This window comes from Rattus rattus, chromosome 2 (genome assembly GCF_011064425.1).
Source record: "Rattus rattus isolate New Zealand chromosome 2, Rrattus_CSIRO_v1, whole genome shotgun sequence".
NCBI classification, from domain to species: domain Eukaryota; kingdom Metazoa; phylum Chordata; class Mammalia; order Rodentia; family Muridae; genus Rattus; species Rattus rattus.
In genome coordinates, this window is record NC_046155.1 from 107894084 (window position 1) to 107906020 (window position 11937).

Below are 11937 nucleotides of genomic sequence, written 5' to 3' on the forward strand. Positions count from 1 at the left end.
GAGAGAGAGAGAGAGAGAGAGAGAGAGAGAGAGAGAGAACATAAGGTTCAGAGAGTAAAGAGATGGAGAGAATCTGGGAGGAATTGGAGGAGGGAAAATATGATCAAATATTTTGTAAAAGTTTTCAAAAAATAATTTTAAAAAAAGAAAAGTGAATTTGAGACCATGAATGGTGTTACAGCAGAGACCATTCCCACATGATAGTGGGAACACATTTGGCCAAGCTATTACTATTTCTTTTTTTTTTTTTTTTTTTTGACCCAATCTGTAAGATATAATTACCCACCCAAACATACAAAGCCCAGTACCATCCATCCCTTAAGTACATTAACAACAATCTGTAAATACACAGGGCAGAATCTTAACGTCACCTGCCATGGCTTCTCACCCTCTCCCTCCAGTCTCCCTTCTGTTCCATCTCCTCCTCTTCCTTCAAACTTTTCTCCTGCCCATCCTTCCTTCTCGTCCAATGACAGTCCTCCTTATATCCTGTACCTGCTCTTCACCTGTATTTTACAAATTCAATGGGGAGAAGGTTCTGGTGAAGTCACCTGATTCTTGAGTAGTGACTAGGCAGCTGTCCTTGGGGCAGTGGAATTAACATCAAAATTCAGATAACTCCAGGGCAAACCAAAACAAAAACCATCTGGCCTTAAGCTTTTTTGTGTGTGTTGTTGGGAAACTTTTAATGAAGGCTTCTATATTTTTAGGGGTTATGGGACTATTTAGATGGTTATCTGATCCTGATTTAACTTTGATATCTTGTATCTGTCTAGAAAGTCCTCCATTTCATCTAGATTTTCCAGTTTTAATGAGTAGGCTTCTTGATTCCTTTTACTTACGTTGTTAGAAGTGTAATTATGTTTCTGTGGCTCCTTTCTTTTGGATTTGTTGTGAGAAGATTAATTTCTTGTTTTTTCTTGGGTGTAGTTTCCCTCCTTGTGTTGGAGTTTTTCCTATGTAGGGCCGAATTTGTGGAAATATATTGTTTAAATTTGGTTTTGTAATAGAATATCTTGTTTTCTCCATGTAGTGCAATTGAGAGTTTTGCTGGGTATAATAGCCTGGGTTGGGATTTTTGTTCTAGTGTTTATATGACATATGCACAGGATTTTCTGACTTTTAGAGTCTTTGTTGAGAAGGCTGTTATAAATCTGATTGGCCAATCTGTATGTTACTTGACCACTATTTCTTACTAATTTTAATATTCTTCCATTTTTCTGTGCATTGGGTATTTTGATCATTATGTGACATGAGGATTTTCTTTTCTGGTCCAATCTATTTGGCATTCTGTAGGCATCTTGTACGTTTGTGGTCATCACTTTCTTTAAGGTAGAGAAGTTTTCTTCTATAATTTTGTTGAAGATGTTTACTGGTTCTTTGAGTTGAGAATTTTTGCTCTCTTCTATACTTATTATTCTTAGGTTTGTTATTTGCATTTTGTGCTGGATTTCCTGGATGTTTTGAGTTAGGAGCTTTTTTTGCTTTTTGTGTTTTCTTTGACTGTGTTTCAATGTCTTCTATTGTATCTTCTACTCCTGGGATTCTGCCTTCTCCCTCTTGTATTCGGTTGGTGATGCTTGCATCTGGGACTAGAGTTGTTTTTCCGAGCTTTTCTGTCTCCACGATTGTGTCCCTTTGTGTTTTCTTTAATGATTCTATTTCCACATTTAGATCTTGGACATTATTTTTCTATACTTTCACCAGTTTATGTTTACCTGTATTTCTTGTTTTTCTCCATCTTTCTTAAATTGGGTATTTCTTATTTATATTTCAAATTTTAATCCCTCTCCTGGCTTCCAGGACAACATCCTACTAACCCCTCCCCCTCCCGTTTTATGTGGGTGTTCCCCTCCCCATCCTCCCCCAATTACTGCCCTTCCCCCAGCAATCCAGTTCACTTGGGGTCCAGCCTTGGCAGGACAAAGGGCTTCCCCTTCCCTTAGTAGGCTATCCATTGCTACCTATGAATTTGGAGGCCAGGATCAGTCCAGGTATAGTCTTTGAGTAGTGGTTTAGTCCCTGGAAGCTCTGGTTGGTTAGCATTGTTGTTCATATGGGGTCTCAAGCCCCTTCAGGCTCTTTCACTCCTTTCTCTGATTCGTTCAACAGAGGTCCCGTTCTCCGTTCAGTGGTTTGTTGCTGGCATTTGCCTACGTAATTGCGATATTCTGGCTGTGTCTCTCAAGAGAGATAAACATCTGGTTCCTGTCAGCCTGCACTTCTTTGCTTCATCCATCTTATCTAGGTTGGTGACTGTATATGAATGGGCCACATGTGGGGTAGGTTCTGAATGGCCGTTCCTTCTGTCTCTGTTCTAAACTTTGCCTACCTATCCCCTCCTAAGGGAATTCTTGTTCCCCTTTTAAAGAAGGAGTGAAACATCTGCATTTTTGTCATCCTTCTTGAGTTTCATGTGCTCTGTGCATGTTGGGTAATTCAACTATTTGGACTAATATCCACTTATCACTGAATACATACTATGTATGTTTTTCGGTGACTGGGTTACCTCACTCAAGATGATATGCTCCAGTTCCATTCATTTGCCTATGAATTTCATAAATTCATTGTTTTTGATAGCTGAGTAGTATTCCATTGTGTAGATGTATCATTTTCTGTATCCATTCCTCTGTTGAAGGGCATCTGGGATCTTTCCAGCTTCAGGCTATTATAAATGAGGCTGCTATGAAAATAGTGGAGCATGCATCTTTCTTCTTTGTTGGAGCATCTTCTGGGTATGTGCCCAAGAGAGGTATAGCTGGGTCTGCAGGTAGTTCCATGTCCAATTTTCTGAGGAACCTCCAGACTGATTTCCAGAATGGTTGTACTAGTCTGCAATCCCACCAGCAATGGAGGAGTGTTCCTATTTCTCCAAATGCTCGCCAGCATCTGCTGTCACCAGAGTTTTTGATCTTAGCCATTCTGACTGCTATGAGATGGAATCTCAGGGCTGTTTTGATTTGCATTTCCCTTATGACTAAAGATGTTGAACATTTCCTTAAGTGCTTCTCAGCCATTCATTATTCCTCAGCTGTAAATTCTTTGTTTAGCTCTGAACCCCATTTTTAATAGGGTTATTTATCTCCATGCAGTCTAACTTCATGAGTTCTTTGTATATTTTGGATATAAGCCCTCTATCAGTTGTAGGATTGGTAAAGATATTTTCCAAATCTGTTGGTTGTGATTTTATCCTAAAAAGTGTCTTTTGCATTACAGAAGCGTTGCAGCTTTATGAGATACCATTATTAATTCTTGATCTTAGAGCAAAAGCCATTTGTGTTTTGTTCAGGAAATATTTTCCAGTGTCCACATGTTCAAGATTCTTCCCCACTTTTTCTTCTATTAATTTGAGTGTATCTGGTTTGATGTGGAGGTCCTTGATCCACTTGGACTTAAGCTTTGTACAGGGTGATAAGCATGGATCGATCTGCATTCTTCTACATGTTGACCTCCAGTTGAACCAGCACCATTTGCTGAAAATGCTATCTTTTTTTCCATTGGATGGTTTTGGCCTTTGTCAAAAAATCAAGTGACCATAGGTGTGTAGGTTCATTTCTGGGTCTTCAATTCTATTCCACTGGTCTATCTGTCTGTCTCTGTACCAATACCATGCAGCTTTTATCACTATTACTCTGTAATACTGCTTGAGTTCAGGGATAGTGATTCCCCTGGAAGTCCGTTTATTGTTGAGGATAGTTTTAGCTATCCTGGGTTTTTTGTTATTCCAGATGAATTTTCAAATTGTTCTGTCTAACTTTATGAATAATTGGATTCGAATTTTGATTTGGATGGCATTGAATCTGTAGATCGCTTTTGGAAAAAAAAGGCCATGTTTAATATATTAATCCTGCCAATCCATGAGCATGGGAGATCTTTCCATCTAATGAGATCTTCTTCAATTTCTTTCTTCAGAGACTTGAAGTTCTTATCATTCAGATCTTTCACATATTTGGTTAAAGTCACACCAAGGTACTTTATATTATTTGGGACTATTATGAAGGGTGTCGTTTCCCTAATTTCTTTCTCGGCTTGTTTCTCTTTTGTGTAGAGGAAGGCTACTGATTTATTTGAGTTAACTTTATACCCAGCCACGTGGCTGAAGGTGTTTATCAGGTTTAGTAGTTCTCTGGTGGAAATTTGGGGTCACTTAAATATACAATCATATCATCTGCAAATAGTGATATATTGACTTCTTCCTTTCCAATCTGTATCTCTTTGATATCCTTTCGCTATCTGATTGCTCTGGCTAGGACTTCGAGAACTATATTGAATAAGTAGGGAGAGAGTGGGCAGCCTTGTCTAGTCCCTGATTTTAGTGGGATTGCTTCAAGTTTCTCTCCATATAGTTTAATGTTAGCGACTGGTTTGCTGTATATGGCTTTTACTATGTTTAGGTATGGGCCTTGAATTCCTATTCTTTCCAGGACTTTTATCATGAAGGGGTGTTGAATTTTGTCAAATGCTTTTTCAGCATCTAATGAAATGATCATGTGGTTTTTACCTTTCAGTTTGTTTATACAATGGATTACATTGATGATTTTTCCATATATTAAACCATCCTTGCATGCCTGGGATGAAGCCTACTTGATCATGGTGGATGATTGTTTTGATGTGCTCTTGGATTCAGTTTGCCAGAATTTTATTGAATATTTTTGTGTCGATATTCATAAGGGAAATTGGTCTGAAGTTCGCTTTCTTTATTGGGTCTTTGTGTGGTTTAGGTATAAGAGTAATTGTGGCTTCATAGAAGGAATTCGGTAGTGCTCCATCTGTTTCAATTTTGTAGAATAGTTTGAATAGTATTGGTATGAGGTCTTCTATGAAGGTCTGATAGAATTCTGCACTGAACCCATCTGGACCTGGGCTTTTTTCGTTGGGAGACCTTTAATGACTGCGTCTATTTCTTTAGGAGTTATGGGGTTGTTTAAATGGTTTATCTGTTCCTGATTTAACTTTTGTACCTGGTATCCATCTAGGAAATTGTCCATTTCCTGAAGATTTTCAAGTTTTGTTGAATATAGGCTTTTGTAGTAGGATCTGATGATTTTTTGAATTTCCTCTGATTCTGTTGTTATGTTTCCCTTTTCATTTCTGATTTTGTTAATTTGGACACACTCTCTGTGTCCTCTCGTTAGTCTGGCTAAGGGTTTATCTATCTTGTTGATTTTCTCAAAGAACCAACTTGTGGTTCTATTGATTCTTTCTATGGTCCTTTTTGTTTCTACTTGGTTGATATCAGCTCTGAGTTTGATTATTTCCTGTCTTCTACACCTCCTGGGTGTATTTGCTTCTTTTTGTTCTAGAGCTTTTAGGTGTGCTGTCAAGCTGCTGACATATGCTCTCTCCTGTTTCTTTCTGCAGGCACTCAGAGCTATGAGTTTTCCTCTTAGCACAGCTTTCATTGTGTCCCATAAGTTTGGCTATGTTGTACCTTTATTGTCATTAAATTCTAAGAAGTCTTTAATTTCTTTCTTTATTTCTTCCTTGACCAGGTTATTATTAAATAGAGCATTGTTCAACTTCCATGTACATGTGGGCATTCTTCCCTATTGTTGTTGAAAAACAGCTTTAGCCCATGGTTGTCTGATAGGACGCATGGGATTATTTCTATCTTTCTGTATCTGTTGAGGCCTGTTTTGTGCCCAAATATACGGTCAATTTTGGAGAAAGTACCATGACGTGGTGAGAAGAGGGTATATCCTTTTGTTTTAGGACCGAATATTCTATAAATGGACAGATGTTAAGTCCATTTGGTTCATAACTTCTGTTAGTCTGTCTATGTCTCTGTTTAATTTCTGTTTCCATGATCTGTCCATTGATGAAAGTGGGGTGTTGAAATCTACTACTGTTATTGTGTGAGAAGCAATGTGTGCTTTGAGCTTCAGTAAGGTTGATTTTATGTATGTAGGTGTCCTTGTATTTGGAGCATAGATATATTTAGGATTGAGAGTTCATCTTGGTGGATTTTTCCTTTGATGAATATGAAGTGTCCTTCTTTATCTTTTTTGATGACTTTTGGTTGAAATCAATTTTATTCAATATCAGAATGGCTACTCCAACTTGCTTCTTCAGACCATTTGCTTGGAAAGTTGTTTTCCAGCCTTTTACTCTGAGGTAGTGTCTGTCTTTGTCTCTGAGGTGTGTTTCCCATAGGCAGCAAAATGCTGGGTCCTCATTTCGTATCCAGTTTGTTAATCTATGTCTTTTTATTGGGGAATTGAGTCCATTGATGTGGAAAGATATTAAGGAATAGTGATTGTTGCTTCCTGTTATCTTTGTATTTGGAGGTGAGATTATGTTTGTGTGCTTCTCTTCTCTTTGTTTTGTTGCAAGAAGATTAGTTTCTTGCTTTTTCTAGGGTGTAGCTTGCTTCCTTGTGTTGGGTTTGACCTTTCTTATCCTCTGTAGGGTTTGATTTGTAGAAAGATATTGTATAAATTTGGTTTTGTCATGGAATATCTTGGTTTCTCCATCTATGTTAATTGAGAGTCTTGCTGGATACAGTAACCTGGGATGGCATTTGTGTTCTCTTGGGGTCTGTATGACATCTGTCCAGGATCTTTTGGCTTTCATAGTCTCTGGTGAGAAGTCTGGTGTAATTCTGATAGGTCTGACTTTATATGTTACTTGTCCTTTTTCCCTTACTGCTTTTATTATTCTTTCTTTGTTTTGTGCATTTGGTTTTTTGACTATTATGTAATGGGAGGAGTTTCTTTTCTGGTCCAATCTATGTGGAGTTCTGTAGGCTTCTTGTATGTTTATGTGCATCTCTTTCTTTAGGTTAGGGAAGTTTTCTTCTATGATTTTGTTGAAGATATTTACTGGTCCTTTGATCTAGGAGTCTTCGCTCTTCTTCTATACCTATTATCCTTCGGTTTAATCTTCTCATTGTGTCCTGGATTTCCTGTATGTTTTGGACCAGTAGCTTTTTCCTTTTTACATTATCTTTTACAGTTGTGTTAATGATATCTATGAAATTTTCTGCTCCTGAGATTCTCTCTTCTATCTCTTGCATTTTTTTGGTAATGCTTGTATCTATGGCTCCTTGTCTCTTCCTTTGTTTTTTTATATCCAGGGTTGTCTCTCTTTGTGCTTTCTTTATTGTTTCTATTTCCATTTTCAGTTCCTTTACCTGTTTGATTATGTTTTCCTGTAATTCTTTCAGGGATTTTTGTGTTTCCTCTCTAAGGGATTGATTCTACTTGTTTACTTGTATTTTCCTGCAGTTCTCTAAGGGTGTTCTATATGACTTTCTTAAAGTCCTCCATCATCATGATCAAATGTGATTTTAAATCTAGATCTTGCTTTTCTGGAGTGTTTGTATATTCAGTGTTTGTTTTAGTGGGAGAATTGGGCTCTGATGATGCCATGTAGTCTTGGTTTCTGTTGCTTGGGTTCCTGCACTTGCCTCTCACCATCAGGTTGTCTCTTGTATTACCTTGTTTTGATATTTCTAACAGTTGCTTGACCTCCCTATAGGCCTGTGTGTCAGGAGTGCTGTAGACCTGTTTTCCTGTTTTCTGTCAGCCAGTTATGGGAACAGAGTGTTCTGCTCTCAGGCGTGTAGTCATTCCTGTCCACTGGCTTTCAGCTGTCCCTGTGGGTGGGAACCAAAGGGCCTGCCCCTACTTCTCCTAGGTCCCTGTGTGCAGGGGACCCAGATGGCACTAGGTGTTTTCCACTAGAGTCAGAAATGTGGGCAGAGAGTAGTCTCCTCTGGTTTCCCAGGCATGTCTGCCCCCTCCAAAGGTCCATCTCTCCCTCCCATGGGATTTGAGTGCAGGGAGCTGTGTGACCGGGTTCACTCAAATCTGGGTGAAGTCTGGACCAAAGGGCTCCTGCAGCTTGACTGTTCCTAACTTCCCTTGCCCAGAGGTGCTATACAGTTTCCTCTTGGGCCAAGGATGTGGGCAAAGGTGGGCAGAAGTGGCGGTCTCTCCTGCCCTGCAATCTCAGGATTTACCACACTTCTGGGCGGTCAGCTCTCTCTCCCATGAGGTTTGGGAGCAGGGAGCTGCGGTCTGGGATCAGCAAGGTTCTGGCACCAGCTAAAAGCCGGAAGTGTCTGATCCCAGAGGAATTTTGCCTTTGTGTGTCCTGAGTCCACCAGGCAGGTCACTTGGGTCAGAAAAATTGGTCTTACCTATGGTCTTGGGCCTCAAGTTGCTCCTCAGGGCTGGTTTTCAGCTCTCCATGAGGGCAGCAACCAGAATGGCCTGCCCCTGCTTCTCCTGGGTCCCTGTGCACTGCTATTACTATTTCAAATGGAAAACCTGATTAACAAAATCATAGTCTACTTGTCTTATATTTTATGGGAAATGTTAAACTGGTATTTAACAAAATCATATGAAATGTGTGCAAGTAAGTCACAATCAGATACTGAAAATGGATTCTTCAGCTAAAATTCTATTGTAGGTAGTTTTATCACTGATTTCTAGTGCTAAAATCATTCTAATGAAATGTTTTAAAGGTTCACTTGTCTATGCCACCAGGGTTAAGAATCTTCTTAATGTTAAATCTTCTTTAACTTAGCTACATGCCATGCCCAGTGCTGTCAGATACTTTTGACATGTAAAACATTAAACCCATCAATAAAAATGGCAAATCGAGATTCAGAGAAATAATACTCTTGTGTTATTTGCCAAAAATACACAACAAATAAGTAACAGACTAATTAAATTATGTCCGGTTCTGAACTTAGCTTTTTTTTTATTTCATCATGCTATTTTAACAGTGCAATGTGTGAGATTGATGGGTTTTAGGCAAAAATTTTACTTTATGATCATTATGGAAATATGACTCTAGCTTTACTTAAATACAATAAACATTTTTAATTTTTCCATTGGCTTTAAGAGATCTTCAAAATCACGTACTATCTAAAAATGAGACAACACGTGTCCTTAAAATAGATAGGCATCCATCTCCATAGAGAGGGTCCACAATGGCTTTCCTAAATAGAGGAATAAATATCTCCCAAGAACCTGAACCACAACAGCTCCAAAACCAAACTCACTCTTTACAACCTTCCCTTCTCTAAAATATGATTGGCTTGTTTGATCTGAGCTTCCCTCTATCAATAAATGAGAATCATTCTCTCCTGTGTGTCCTATAGAAGAACCCTAGAGGTCACCTGTCATTCCACTTAACCCTGAATCCAAAAGTTCCCTGTGCCTGACCCCCATTCCCTATCCAGGCCACACTCTTCCCTCTACCTTGTTTTATGTCCCCAAAGCAGACTCCAAGTGGAGGGCAACAGGGATCTTGCAGGCAGTTTCAGGAAGTTGTCAGAGAGCAGTCATGCCTGTGGCCTCAACTCCACAGGACCTTGCCACTGAGATTTTGTCATAACCCTGTCAGCTTTCCCTGGTTCTGACATTTCTCCAGGTTTGACAATCATTCATTTTGTTCCATAAACAGAGGCACTAACTTCCCCATCATGTCTATCTGTCTCCTGTTATTTGATTAAAATTTGTCTCAAAATAGCTAGTTTTAATGTATCTTTCATATCTTACATTTTATTATATAAGCTAAGCACATTTGTACCACGTCTTTTTGAATGTCCTCTTTTCTTCAAGAACTTTGAAGTTCTTTCACTCCCTGGATTCCAGCAATGGCTTATTTGACTAGTCTTTAATCTATTTTCTATATTCTAATAACATCCTGTAAAAATCATATCAAATCAACTGACAAATTTATGGTTCTGTTTAAAATGGCCAATAACTAGTGACCTCTCAAGCTCCAAGCTGCTTGCGATGCCTTGTAAGTTCCACTTATCATCAGGACCACATTTGCTCATCATGGTCATTCTCAACATTACCATAAACACACCTTTGAAGCCCATGTTTTACTCATGTTTGTTCAGTAATTCAGTAGGTCAATGCTTGACTCCACCAACTCCAATTGCTTCTCTCGGAATTGATTTCCTCTATCTAAATCAATCTTCCACTCAACCTCTATTGGCTAATTCCTTCTTCCACTTCTGGATGATGGGATTTTGTTTCTAAGTGGTCTCTGGCAAATCTTTGCTGAGATTTCCTTTCAAGCTGCACTGACATTTTTTATGTAATCCCAAGACTATATGTTCACCACCATATTGACAGCATCCCTTCCTTGCTCCAGACAACAGCTTCTCTAAAGGCAATAAGCAAGTCTGCAATGGCAAACTCCATAGCACTTGACATGGAATAGATACCTAATAAAGATTTGTTGAATTAATTAAATTGGATCTCTGAGTATTCTTTCCTGAAAAGCACAAAGCACACTAATTCTTTCCTGTGTTCCTCTTGTAAAGATATCTTTGGCACAGAAATCTTTGTGGTATGCATGTTTACTGATGTGTATGCATATTTCTATTCCAAGCAGCCGTATTTTGCCATGTTTGGGTAATAGCTACATAATTCTCCCATGGAAACAGCAGTTTCTTTGTAATCGCAGTTGGTAGTTTCCTTTTATAGACTTTACAATTTGTGTGCTGTTTCTTCTATTATCAGAAATCAAATTAAGAAAAAGAATTCATCCAAAATGAGGATTCTAGGCCTGACAACTATAAATCCAAAGGTAGGAACAATTCTGTCCATGGGCAAAAAGAGCCAAGAGAGAAAGAAAACATCAGCTGTGGAATTGTCAGCTATAAAGGATGACAGTGACATTTCTGGTAGTATCTCATCTGTTAAAGATACACAGTTCAAGATCTGGCTTCTGTAAGAATTCTTTTTCAGGCCATCTGTGCTGTAACATGTTCTATGCTGGTGAATCAAGAACTTCATTTTCTCAGGCAGTTTCTAATCTTTGATAGTCATTTATACTTGGACAGATTGGCGGAGCTGTAACCAACCATAAAATATTAGTTTAAAACACATTTGTCTGTACAGTACTAAAATCCAATATTAACCATATAATGGTTTTATTGGTAGTAGGCACTAAGTTAAATTCAATCCAGAGCAAAGCAAAGCAGAATTTTTCACTCCAAGATGAAGTCTCTTAATGTGCACGTGCAAAATTTGACATTTAATTTAACAAGCATGGAGGCACGATAGGAAAGCTATCTCCGTATAGAGAGTGGAGAGCAGTGGTGCATTTTATTTGACATGGTGGATTTGCTTTCCTTTATTTTCATATTTTAATAAGTTCAATTCATGAAAGCATAATGAAAATAGAAAGATCAGTCATAATCAGGATGCGTGGACATTTGAGGATCTTGATTTAAAAAGCAGTTGCCTTGTTAAGTCTTTCAACAAAATGTAAATTAAACAGATGAAATTGACTAAAACATCGCCGATTCCCAAGGGAATGTAATCATGCTTAAATGCCAACACTAAATTAATCAGAAGAATGGAATGTGGAGATGAGAAATTTCATTTCGGGCAGCTTCATGTTTCATTAAAGTAAGTGGACATGGCAGGTCAGGTTAAGACTTTGCAAAGAACAATTTGAAAAGCAAAAGGCAAAGGTTTCCATCACAATGATGCAGCCACAAAGTCTATTCAAGCAGATCTGAAAGGTAATTCCTGTGCAGAGCAAACTCCAAAGATGATCACTTTTCCCAGACATTTCTTTTTCTCTGTGCAGAATTCTGAAAAAAAAAATATTTATATTACCATGTTCATTTCTTCCAAACAGTTTAGCTAAATTTTACATGTTCTATTTATACTGTTTATAAGCAGTCATCATCTTCTACACTAAAATAGTCTAAAAAATATATGTTGAATTTCTAATCAACACATGATATTTACTTTAGAATAAGCAGAGAAAGAGCTTAGGATGGTGAGCAAAACATTTTCATACTTCATTTGTTTGTTCAACAAATATTTTGACAGTCTATCTCTGCCATATACAGTTCCAGATGTGTGTTGTGTTCAATATACACAGGTATATACATACATGCATGCATGACAAAGTCTTTAAAATTAAAAGCTAAATTAGGTAGCAAAGCATAAT